The following is a 13834-nucleotide window of genomic DNA, read 5'->3' on the forward strand; positions in this document are numbered from 1 at the left end:
ATCACCAAGTAAAGGGTCACGACACTGAGGAGTGTTGGAAACTCAAAGAAGCTATTCAAGATCTGATCGATAACAATGAAACTTCCGAGATTCTAGCCATCGAAGATGATCAAACATCCTTTGATCCATCACTTCTTATCACACTTGTAGGAGAGCCCATGATCGAGACAACTTATATAACCTCTCTCGATGAAGTGGCCATGATTAAGGATGATGAAAGTCTTTTCTTAGATAATACCAGGGAAGACTCGTCAAGTCTAAAAAAGGACTTCCGAAAACTGCAAGATGTCGTTGCCATGCTCTTGAACGTGGTAGAAGGGTTAGCAAATCGGGTGATGGTCATCGAACAAAATCCTCGCTAAGGGTTTAATGAAGAACTCAATGCTCCTAAGCCACGTGCAGAACGGACCATTGAAGAATACACACCAATAGGAATGACTTACAATGAAGCTTTTGACTGTCTTCATGATCAAGGTCATATTCACTCCATTGGTCCCAGTCAAGATCCTCCATCTGAAAAACGTTTTCCCAATTGGGATCCAAATTCCTATTGTTGATACCATAAAGGTCGCGGTCACACTACTGAAAAGTGTTTCGCCCTCAAAGATCGTGTTCAAGATCTCATTGATTCAAATCTCCTTCATGTTCCTCCGCGCGACAAGAAGGCCAAGATTAGTTTCGATAGTAACAGTGGCTGTAAAGGGAAGAAGAACGACTATCCTTCTCCTTCCGAAAACACCTACTCTAGAACAAGTGTTGGTACTTTCGACCTTAATGAGATCTTAGGATTTAGAAAGCAACAAAAAAGGGATTTTACCCCTATTGGAATTAGCTACGATAATGCTTTCAATCGACTCCATGCCAAGGGACTCATCACTCCTACTGGACCTCTTCAAGATCCCCCGCTCGAGAGGAGATTGCCTAGTTGAAATCCAAATGTGCGCTGCAAGTACCATCAAGGTAGGGGTCATGCTACTGAGAGCTGTTGGAAGCTAAAGGAGGCTATCCAACATTTGATTGATAATAACAAGCTTCCCATACCTCCAGTTAACAAGAAGAGCGAGTGATGATAAAGCAAACAACAGAGGCAAGCTTCAACGATGAGATTTCATGACATCTTTTTTCCTTTTTTCTTTATTTATCCTTTCCCCAATAAGTCTAGCTTAGGCATCTTTCCTTTCCCTTAGATTAATTTTGTAGATTCTTTCTTTTCCTTTTTTTTTTTAATAAAATGAGCATTTATTCTCTTACATATGATCATTTCATTATTATCGCATTAAAAAAAAAATCCATGTCGAATTAAGCACAAGGTATACTTATGATTTGAGGCACCCTTTGTAGCCACATCATACTACCTTTCACCCTTTAAATATGCAATCCTTTTTTTGATAAACCACTTTGAGCCTCGTCTAACGATAGACCTTTCATTTTTCAACCCATATCTACCTAACCTTGGGATGGGATGGTGTGCAACTTATGAAAAGCTTGAGTGACTTCAAAAGATTAAAATAGCAAAAAAAAAAAAAAAGCAAAAAAAAAATAATAATAAAAGTGTAAAAAAGGGAAAGTGTTCCAATGTCTTTGACATGAACATGTCTTTGATATGAATACGTCTCAGATTGCGTCTCTTATCGAATGCTCGGTACCGTGCCTGAGAAACATGAATGCCAAGTGAGTGATAGACCGCATGATCGGGATTGCCTACACTTATAAAAATGAAATAAATGCTAAAGCAAAAGAAAAAGTTAAAAAAGAGTAGAAAGCCTCAAGCATAAAAATACAAAGATTCGAAAGCAAGGTTTGTTGCACACCTTGGGGGCTTATCGAGGGTCTTGAGCCTTTATCCCCTTCTTCTTCAAACCTTTAGCCTAACCACGTTACAACCCTTAAAAAGACCTTTTTGAGGTATACACATACTTGTGCGAGGTTCGGCTAGAGCTACGTTCGGCCTGATTCCTAACGGAGACGTAGGCAACCTCACATTGAGGTGCAGCCGTAATAAAAATGCATTCATATTCACATTCACACACTTACACCATGATCATATCAAGGGATCTCCTATGCCCATCCCTATCCATGTAGAGCTAGACTTGGGGGCTTGATCCCTACATCATTAGCTTACCTAGCCTAAGAGTCACCGTCATTTGACTCTTCTAAAAATAATATCTTTCCACACACTTAGCTTTTGCGGCCTAACCTTAGTGTCACTTTCACACACATCACATATACATGACCAAATATACCTTCCCTTAGGAACCCTTTGTCATGGAATCTTAACACAACGTTGAAGCATGCCTTGTCATATCAACATCACTCATCACTCATAATCATCATTGCACATCGAAGTATGAAGTGCTTAGGCTCCGTGTCTAAGTTACCTAAATACTTTTATTATCGAGTCAACTAGGATAGTCTAAGATGTTACAATCCTTGTACTGTGAGAAACAACATTTGACTAAGCTCATTCAACATTCACCTTCAAAACCTTCGATTCTTTTTTTCGCGTCTTTCTTTTTCGGGAGAAAGTCGGTACCCTCCACAAAAATGACGGAAAATTTTTGCTTTTTTGCATTTTTGAGTCACATTGAATCAACACTATGCACACACGGGTCATGAGTCACACGTGTCATTTCACTTCGAGTCGAGTCAACCTCGAGTCAGTCACAGAGAGTCAAGTTTATACCTTGAGTCATGTCAAATCAATGAGTCAAGCGACGCTAAACCTTAGGTCAACCCTAAGATAATTAAAGAGATTAGCAAAGTTCTATAGTTAAAAATAAATACAGGTGCAGCAGAATAGGGAAGACCCTACTCCAGGGCCAGACGACAACATCTAGCGTCTGGACATAGATTTCAGCGCTTGGCGCTAGATCTCAACGTCTGGCGACAGAGTCAATTCTTGGCGCCAGAGATATTTCAGCAGCGACATAGCTTGAAGCCTCTCAGAAAGGTGATTTCGACCTCATACAACAATTTTGGGTTCCTTGGTGCGTTAGTTAGCCCCTATAAGAAATTTGACATGATTAAGTAGTCGGTTTGATTATAGTCGAAATAAGTGATCGACCTGACGAAAGATCGTCTCACTTAGCTTAAAGCGCCTAAGCGTTGGCTTATCACAGACATAATGGTTCACAAGCAGCAAACCGCCGACGTACTGGCATAACGAAAGCAAAGTTCAAGCGAGCTTTAGAGATCGGCTAGCGTTGGTCTTCGGAAATTTTTCTTCGGAATATTATCATCGAAGCTCTTTTGTTCAGAGACGCGTGGACATTTCTTTCAAGCTCTATTGTTCAGAGACGCGTGGACATTTCTTCCAAGCTCTTTTGTTCAGAGACGCGTGGACATTTCTTTCAAGCTCTATTGTTCAGAGACGCGTGGACATTTCTTCCAAGCTCTTTTGTTCAGAGACGCGTGGACATTTCTTTCAAGCTCAATTGTTCAGAGACGCGTGGACATTTCTTCCAAGCTCTTTTGTTCAGAGACGCGTGGACATTTCTTTCAAGCTCTATTGTTCAGAGACGCGTGGACATTTCTTTCAAGCTCTTTTGCTCAGAGACGGGTGGGCATCCTATTATCAAGCTCTATTGTTCAGAGACGCACGGACATACCAAAAAAAAAACAGAAGCTCCTTGTTCAGAGACGAGTGAACATCGAAACAGCAAGATGACATTCCCTAGGTTGTGGAGAGTTGTCACAAACAACTGAAGGTGATTTCAAGCGAAGTTATCTTTGATAGTATTCCCTTAGACGTGGAATGTTATCAAAGCGGAAGAGGATTGTTTCAAGCGAAGCAAACTTCGATGGTATTCCCTTGGACGTGGAATATTATCAAAGCGGAAGAGGGGCGTTTCAAGCGAAGCAATCTTCAATATTAGAAGCAGTTACAAGCGTAGCGGTTTTCAAGCGGGATGGTATTCTCTTAGCAGGAGGTCATCAAAACAACAGTAAAGCAGCAGCAATTTGGTTACTTTCAGAGACGTATGCTCAACGGTGCAAGATACGCGTTTCTTAACTCTTTTATCTGTTTAACTAACGCTAGTTTACAGGTATCAGCATTACAAGATTGATTTAGAATCGCAGAACGTTCTGAATCATTCTCCGTCCCTATTGATACTTTGACTTTTGTTTTCGGAACTTGCGTTTCTCCAAACTCTGTCAAAGTGGGGGCTTCTGTAGACACCCATTTGTGTCACCCCAAAACCAAACCCAGTGATGAGAACCTTTCGCGTTGAATCATAATCGAATGAAGTGAAAGTGTGGAAAGTCTAGTGTTGCGGAAAGTTTTAATTTCCTTTCTCTTCTTTTTGTTTTTGAAAACTTATTTTAAAAAACAGCCCATCTAGTTTGGTTGGTCCATGATATGGGTCAAATAGTAGTGTAGTTGGATGGGGCTTGAAAAGAGCTTTCCAACGATATATTATAAACCCAATTCCGATGAATATTGAGAAAGTTATTGCCAATTTACTGAACTGGGCTTGATTTGAGCCTCATATGCGGCCCAATGATCTAGGGGAGGGCCTAATATGGATTTATCATTCCTAATGCAATTAGAAATGATTTTAGTCTTCTAGATTCTTCTAGAAGGTTTTTTTCATTCCTAATTCAATTAGCATTGATAAATTGACTTTTGTTGACTTTTCAGAGTTTTAATTAGAATCAAAGAGCATTTTTGAGGAAAATACGATTTTATCCTCCTGTACGGCAATTTCTATCTGATTTTAAGAAAACGCGTGAATTTCTGAATCAGCGCCAAACGCCAGATGTAGCGCCTGGCGCTACGCTTGGCGCTTAGCACTATCATTGGCGCCTGACGCTAATGTTGGCGTATGGCGCCAATAGCCAGCGTTGGCGCTAATCCAATTTTATCTGCGCCAGAACTCTGTTTTGATATTTTATCTTTTTGGCTGATTTTCTTTATAAATAACGTCAAAAAAACTCCGTTTTGATTCATCAACAATCATCTACAACCTACAATCATCTACAACCTATTCTCATCTACAATCTAACAACTCTCGTTAAGATTTTCTTGATTACTCTCTCTCTCTCTCTCTCTTTTCCAAACTAGCCTTCTCTCAAATATAAAGATTCCGCATTCATTAGCACTAGATACACCTAGCATTGTTCGAAGTTGCCTTCGCCCTAGACGTGAAACGTTTAATTTCTGAGGGTTTGGTCCCAAATCTCTCTTTCAATTATTTAATTTAATTGTTTGATTTATTATATTTTCCTTGAAGTTACTAACGCGTGTATTTTGTTATTAGAAAGAGGTACGAGGCATCAAAGTAAGTACTTTAATGGTTTTTATTGATGTTATGATATAGAGTTCATGCTTAGGTTGTTATTATGATTCCTAGTATCATGTCTAGGGTAAATTTAATATCAAATATGATTGTTATGATGCCTTTTATTTTCTTTCCTAATATGCATCTTAGTATCATGTTAGGGCTAAATATATGATTTTTATGTTTAGTGACATGCTAGGGTTTGTTATTAATCTTGTTAGTATCATGCCCAGGATCTTGCTATTATTATGCTTTAACATGATTCATGATTATTTTTATACTTGTTTTGATTATGATTATTTTTATGATTCGTGATTATGGATATGATTATTATTATTATTATGATGATTATATATTATGTTGCTTGATATATATTTTTATTGTTATTGCTTGATCATGCCTTTTATGCATGTTTAAAGGGAATTCATATTTGTAATCACGCTTAATAAGATAATTAATAATCTTGTTATAGTTAATATGATTATAATTCGTGTGATCACCAATAATAGTTTATTTGTGCATTAATATTCAACCAACATAGATAAACAGGTTTAGGGTAATCCTATTGATTGCATGTTAGTCAGAAAGCGCACATGAATACGATCAGAATAAAGTAGAGGCCTATTATTAGGGCAGGTTCAATCTCTTTTAGGTTGGATTTGTACCTTCATCCCCGAACCCTATTTGGTTCAAGACCTTATGGAGTTGACGATCTCTTGGATCGTTAAGGGGTGTAACCTTCACCTCGTGAACGGTTTACAAGTTCCTTAAAAAACTTGTTGGCGACTCTTTTGCTCTATCTTCTTTCCCTTTGGACGCCACCATACTTTAGTGTATGATCACAGTGGGGTTCAAGCTAGGGGATTAACGCTTGAAATATTCCCTACAATAATATATCATTGGAAAGATAATTTCAAGATATATACAACCATATAAGATTTGGATAAAAATTTACGAGGCAAGAAAATAATATCTGATCATCTTTGAATGTCTTTCATTTCGAATAGAATTAGGACTTTTAAAAAGGAAAGTTTTATTCAATTTCAAACTCTTTAATCTAATATTTTAAAAAAGGATATTTAAGATATTTTAGAAACTTATAAAAGCTTCTAATAAATCCTAATTAGTTTAGGAATGGGATTAAACCTTTGGACCCTCCACATGATCATTGGGCCGTAGGTAAAATCTAATTTGAGCCCAGTTTAGTATTTTGGCCATAACTTACTCATTATTCATCAGAATTGGGCTTATGATATATCGTTGGAAATGTCTTTTCAATCCCCAATCCAAATACACCATTATTGGACCCTTATCATGGACCAAACTAAATTGGACATTTTTCATAAATAGCGTACATTTTCAAAAACAGAAAGAAAATATTTTTATTAAAACAACCGCATCACAAGCCTTTTCACACTTTCACTTCATTTGATAATCAATTACGTGAAAGGTATTCATCACTGGGTTTGGTTTTTGGGGAGACACAATCAGGTCTCTACAGTAGGTCTATTTCCTCCATTAAAACCGGATGGGTTATTATTAGAAGAATATTGACCTTTTTGGTGGTACCTATTGTCATTTTGATGGTTCCCTTGATGATTATTTGACACATAGTCACCATTAACTTGGTTCCTATAATTTCCTTGATTATTGTTTTAAACATTCCTTTGACCACTATATTGACCTTGACCATTTCCTTGAGTTTGGCCCCCTTTCCGACCAAATTTTGGGTGATGTTTCCATCCCTTATTATAGGTGTTTGAATAAGGATCATACCTAGGATTGGTTTGACCATTGTTGAATGCATTAACTTGTTCCATGGAAAGGGAAGGGGAATATGAATCATTTAGAAAATAACATTCTGAAGTTACAGGATCATCACTTCCACTAGTATCACAAGACATTATTTCTATTGACATATTATCATTTAATGAACTATATGTATGTGAATTTTGATGCGGAGGATCAAATTTAGAAGACAAAGCATCTAATTTTGAATTAATCATGTTGATAGCATTTACCTCATACTTTCCTTCTTTCTTGCAAGTGCTTCTCTCATCGGGGCTCCTATCGGTGTAGTTTTGAACTACATCCTCTATGATCTTTAGTGCCTCTATAGGTGGTTTGTTCATGATAGGTCCTCCCGCTGCTCCATCCAACAATATTCGATCCACTCTCAAAAGACCTCTATAAAACCCATGGAGAAAGAGCCAATCCTCCATGTCATGGTGGGGGCATTGTTATTGGTAGCTCTTGAATCTCTCCCGAGCATCATAGAGAGACTCGTCGGGGTCTCGTTGGAAGTTTGAAGTCTTCGACCACAACTCCGCCGTTTTCCCAAGAGGAATGAAACTCCCAAGGAGCGCCGAAGTCACATCATTCCATGTGTTTAATGAGTTTGGAGGCAACCTATCAAGCCAATCACTTGCCTTTTGACTGAGAGGTTGATGCTAGGTCGTTGAAACTAAAATTCCTCCAATCAAACTAAATTTATAACCAAACCTACACTTAGTAATAGGGCAAGTTCGGGTCGAACCACTAGGAATTGGGGGGGGGGGGTAGTTTGCTATGGCCAAAGTCAAGCTATTTCGAAGCGTAAAAGGTAGTGTAGGTTATCTAAGTTCAACTAAACAACAAAGTAAATAACAAAGTAAATCAATATATCAAGACACTAGGGATTTAGGATCCACATATTCTTGCAATGGACACACACTAATCATGTTGGAGATTGATTAATTCGAGTATTGCGAGGGAAGATAGACAATGCAATCAAAAGAGCTCGACAAGCTATCTCTTAGAGGTCTAACTAGCGCCAACTACAAAAGACTCTACTAGGAACGTCACAAACCAAGCTCAATCGATAAATTTGAGCTACAAATCAATGGTCCGTATCAATGTAGGCACACAATGCAATCTGGTATGACAATTAAAGTTAGCTACTCTTTAACTAATCACACACATGCACAAAATCAATCAACCAATTTAATCACAATGCTAAATCAATAATAAAAAAGAACTCCTAATTAGCTATGATCCATCACTCAAACATGCTTCACCACATCCCTAGCAAGTAAACTACTCACAATCCATGGAAGAAATCAAGATCAAAACTAAGCTAATCAATAAATTCATCATCATCATTTCAATCAAACAAATTCAATCTACTAATCAACAAACAACTGAAATCAAAAGCTAAAGATTGCATTAAAGTAAAAGAAATCCTTACAAACTTTGGTGAAATTAAAGGAAAATGTTCTTAGAATCATCAATCATCAACCATGAATTTCTCTCTCTAAAAATCTAAGAACAAGTGTTTCTCTCTCTAAACTTCTATAAATTGATTCTCTAAAACTACCTCTCTCTCTCTAAAACTAGAAGAAAAGTCTATATATAGTAAAACTAACAAAGAGAAGTAAGTAAGATCGTCCAATTTAAGGGTTTCCTAAGAGATTAAAACTATCAATTTAAGGGTTTCCTAAGAGATTAACCCATAACTCTCAAAAAACAAACATGAGGCAAATCACAAAAGTAAAAGAGATAAAAAGAAAAGTAAAATCAAAACCTTTACGAATTGGACTTTATAAAATGACTACACTTCAAATGAATAAACGACTTTCTTAAGCAAATAGGGGTATGCACGTTCCAACATATCCGAGATTGATTGAAACATAGAATATGCTAAGCGTAGAGAACTAGTAATCACAATCCACCTTCATCCCATTCGATCTTACCGCGTTCTCCCTATAGTCTCAAATCTCCCTCTAGTGAGCATCTTAATAGCTCCTTAAAGGAGCCGGAAAAGAACATATTTTAGGTTACTCGACATCTTGACTTTGCATCCCCTCTCCTTAGGATTTAACTTATAAGTCCCTCCCCCGATATGTGACTCAACCTCTAGGTCAAAAGGGCTTTCCCAAAGGTTGTAACGTAAGGGCAAAAGGGTGAAGGTAGGCTTAAAATTTAGAATTTGGTGGTATTCCTAATTAGTAAAGAAAAAGGGTGATCAAACCTTCTCCTCATAACCAAGTAATCACCAAACAAAAACAAACTAACACCCCCAAGCTTATTCAAAGCTATAATCACAATCATATATACAAAAAGCGTAAACGCTTCTCCCCCAAGCTTAAAGGATTGTCCTCAATGCATGAAAAGGGAGAAAAGATTCACATCAAAATATTTTTTCATTTCCTCAGTTTTTAACTTTTTGGGAAATTCTACATGGTGGCCTCATGGTTTCCATTTTTCTACGTGGAAGACGAAGTTTTTTTCAACTCTCTAAAGTAGCCCCAAGGTTTTGAAGTATTATGCATAGTGCCCATTTTTTGATTTTTTGGCTAACTTTTTTAGCTTTTGGTTAGCCATAAGTAAAAATAAAATAAAAAAAAATATTTAAAAAGAAAAAAATAAAGAAAACGACCAACCACCAGCCAGCCACCCACGGTAGCCGGCGCACCTAACCCCCTTCCCCACTGCCCCCCAACGCCGGCGCGCCTAACCCCCTTTTCCTCGATGGCACCGACATGAATCGAAAACCCTACTCCCTCGGTGTCAGCAAGCCACCCCGACTTCCCTCCCTTCCCCTTCCCTAACCAATCTCGTAACCCCAACCCCACCAATCAAAAACCCCTAAAAGAAGCCGAAAAATTCCGACTGCCCCTCCTCACACACACGAAACCCTAGCGTTGACCTTTTAGAGGTGTGGGGGAGGGGTGGCCGAACCTTTCCGGCCAATTTTTGGGGTTTTCGAAGGGTGGAGGTTGGGACTTTGGGTTACGGGTTTGGCCTGTTTATGGTCGTCGGGTTACGGTGGTTGGGGAAGGGAGGGTGGTCGAGGTGGCGCCGGCAGTGGGGTTTGGCTAGAGGCTAGGTGGGTGGGGGTTGGGGTTGTGGATGGTGGACGTGGTGGTGGGAGGGTGGTCGTGGGTTTGGGTTTTTTTTTTTAAATTTCCTTTTTTTTATTATTTTAAAATATAATTTAATTATTTTTTAATAAAAAAAACAAAGGCTAACCATTTTAATTGTAAAGGTTAGCCAAAAACCTAAAAAATGGGCACTATGCATAATACTTCAAAACCTTGGGGCCACTTTAGAGAGTTGGAAAAAACTTCGTCTTCCACGTAGAAAAATGGAAACCATGAGGCCACCATGTAGAATTTCCCTAACTTTTTTCTTTTCTTTTCATTTTGGATTTTCAAATTCATAACAATTGTCCTCGCCTCTTTTAACTATGGACGGCTTTTTCAAATTTGCATATGAATGTCCTTGCCTTTTTTTTTTCTTTTTTTAAACTTTGGACGGCTTTTTTCATTTATTCACAAGATATACAAAACACAAGCTTTCTTACAAATAAGAACCAATATCCAAACTCATATACCACAATCTCCAATAACATGATCATTTTCTTTACAAAAACCAAAAATGGAACAAAAATGAAACAAAAGGCTCAAAGTTTTAAAGATGTGGTTTGAAAAGAAGGGAAAAGGCTCAAATGGTTAGCAAGTAGGAAAATTTAAACCCAAGGACCAAAAATAAAGTTCACTATCCTAGAAAAGAAAAATTACCACCCCGAAAGGATGCCTTTGTCCTCCCTAGATGGTTCGGTCTTGGGTTTAAGAATTATGAGTCAAAATTCTATATTAGGTCCACAATAGTCAAGGATCCATGCCGCTCATGCCATTAAGTGTAGAAGGCTTGTAAAATAGTAAACCTCACATGTATGTAGCAAAAACTCACTATTCCTAGATTTATGGGCGGCCCTTCCCCCTCCTCTTTTTCCTCCTTCGACCTCGAACCGGCTTTTCACCATCTCAACCTAACCAACCAAAGAATCTTTCAAGAAAATGAATACCAAAGTTTTGTCTCCCAAAGGTCCTATCAAAACCAAGTTGAGAGGGGAGATTTCCTCCCCTATGCCAACTATCCTCACCACCTCATACAAGAGGGGCCGGTTCCGGGTTGGAACAACAACCAACCCACCTACTCCTATTGACAAGGACCCCGTAGCTCCATTTCGGAGCTACAATCCTTCCCTCCCTACGATTATACACAACCTGGAGGTTGTGATTTTAGGGGGACCCTTCTTATTACCACGTCCCCGAGACATGCAATAATATGGCTCCCGAGGAGATCGATAACCACCCCCTTAAAGGGATACTTCGGGATTCCACCCGGGTTTGATGGTGGTTGGGGTACTAGTAGAGCACCGGACAACGGTCACTATCGTAGTAGCCCCAACTATGATCTTCCTCTATACGTGGATCATCCTTCCTATTCCGGCGATGTAGATCTAAACTATAACTACATGCCATCGCCGCCTAGGGAGGATGATCGGGAGTAGCCTTTAGACATTTGTTTTTACCGTTCCCCTATCTTCCTTCGCATCATGTGTAACACCGAGGCCGGTGTCGAGTTCTAGCTTGGGTGGGGGGGGGGGAGAGATGTTTCTCATTGTGTCCATTTATCGTGGTGTAGGGAATATTTCAAGCATTCCACAGTTGAGCCCCACTATGATCATACACTTAATCATGCTGGCGTCTAAAGGGAAGGAAGCTAGAGTAAAAGAGTTGCCAACAAGTTTTAGGAAGTTGTAAACCGTTCACAGGGTGAAGGTTACACCCCTTAATGATCCAGGAGATCGTTAACTCTAATAGGTCTGGAACCATGACTGGAAGTTCGGGGATGAAGGTACAAATCCAACCTAAAAGAGATTAAATATGCTCTAAAAATAGGCGTCTACTTTATTCTTCTCGTATTCATGTGCACTTCTTGACTAACATGCAATCGTTAGATTAACCCTAAACCTCTTTAATCAATGTTGGTTGAATATTAATGCACAAACAAAACTATTATTGCGATCACTTGAATTATAATCATATTAACCCTAAACAAGATTATTAATTATCTTATTAAGCGTGATTACAAGTACAAATTACCTTTAAACATGCATAAAAGGCGTGATCAAGCAATAACAATAACAAAAATCAAACATAATTAAAATAATCATGTTAAAGCATAATATTATTAGCAAGATCTTAGGCATGATACTAACAAGATTAATAACAAACCTAGCATGTCACTAAATATTAAAGATCAATTAGCCTTAACATAACACTAACATGATATTAGGAAAGAAATAGGAAGCATCATAATAAACATACTTGATATTAGAAATTTTAGTTATTACCCTAAACATGGTACTAGGAATAAAAAATACATCCTAACAAGATACTAGGAATCAAAATAATAATTTAAGCATGATTTCTATCAAAAGATCAATTAAAATAATTAAAGTACTTACTTCGATGCCTCGTATCTCTTTCTAATAACAAAATACACACGTTAGTAACTTCAAGGAAAATAATAAATCAAACAATTAAATTAAATAATTGAAATAGAGATTTGGGACCAAACCCTCAGAAATATCAAAGCTTTCATGTCTAGGGCAAAGGCAACTTTTAACTTGGCTAGGTGTGTGCAGAACTAATGAGTGAGACATTTTGAGAGAGGGAAGGTTTAGAAAAAGAATAGAGATTGAGAAAGCTATATTGCTCAAGAGAGAAAAGAGAGAATTAGAGAATTCTTAATCAAAATTGGTTGATTTAAAACAGAGGTCCAAGGACCCTATTTATAGGAAAAAAGTCCGGAAATCGATAGAAAAGAGTTTGAGTTTAAATTAGAATAAAATTGGTTCTGTCGCAAAGCTGTTGCCTGGCGACGGAGCTTGTCATCGATAAAAGAGAACCTTCTAGATAATTCTAGAAGATTATAATCAATCCTACTAGCTTTAGGAATAATAATTAATAATAGGACCTCCTCTAGATCATTGGGCCGCATGTAAGAAAAAATCGGGCCCAATTTAGTATTTTGGCCATAACTTCCTCATTATTCATCGGAATTAGGCTTATAATATATCGTTGGAAAGCTCTTTTCGAGCCCCATCCAATTTCACTATTATCGGACCCTTATCATGGATCAAATTAAATTGGACCGGCCATTTCATAAAATAGAGTAGGTTTTCGAAAACAGAAAGAGAGATTTTTAATAAAAACTACCGCAACACTAGACTTTTCACGCTTTCACTTCATTCGATAATCAAACGACATGAAAGGTATTCATCACTGTTGTTTTTGGGGAGACACATTTGGGTGTCTATAGAAGCCCGTACTTTGACTAAGTTTGGAGAAACTTATGTTTCGAAAACAAAAGTCAAAGTAGCAATAGGGACGGAGAATTCATAATGTTCTGCGATCCTAAATCATTCTTGTCACGCCAATACCTGCAAACTAGCGTTAACTTAAAATAGATAAAAGAGTTAAGAAACGCGTATCTTGCATCGTCGAGCACACGTCTCTGGAGTAACCGATTTTGTTTGACGATCTTCCTCAAGCTAGGGGATAACGCCTGAAGACTACCACGCTTGCAGTTGCCTTCAATTTCCAATATGATAATCTTCCGCAAGCTAGGGAACACTATCGAAGAATGTCTTTAAACGACCTTCTACTATTTTGTGACCATCTTTCGCAAGCTAGGGAACACGATCGAAGATAACTTCG

At 38.1% G+C, this 13834-nt stretch overlaps 1 non-coding gene across 1 annotated transcript; it reads left to right on the top strand.

Moving 5' to 3' along the window:
- The first annotated feature begins 7502 nt into the window (after positions 1-7502).
- LOC145566509 (small nucleolar RNA R71) lies at positions 7503-7609 on the top strand. Its single transcript, XR_014095437.1, has one exon. It is a non-coding gene; the product is annotated as a small nucleolar RNA R71 (small nucleolar RNA).
- The last annotated feature ends 6225 nt before the right edge of the window (positions 7610-13834 follow it).

The sequence above is a fragment of the Chenopodium album genome, chromosome 1 (genome assembly GCF_948465745.1).
Source record: "Chenopodium album chromosome 1, dcCheAlbu1.1, whole genome shotgun sequence".
NCBI classification, from domain to species: Eukaryota; Viridiplantae; Streptophyta; class Magnoliopsida; order Caryophyllales; family Amaranthaceae; genus Chenopodium; species Chenopodium album.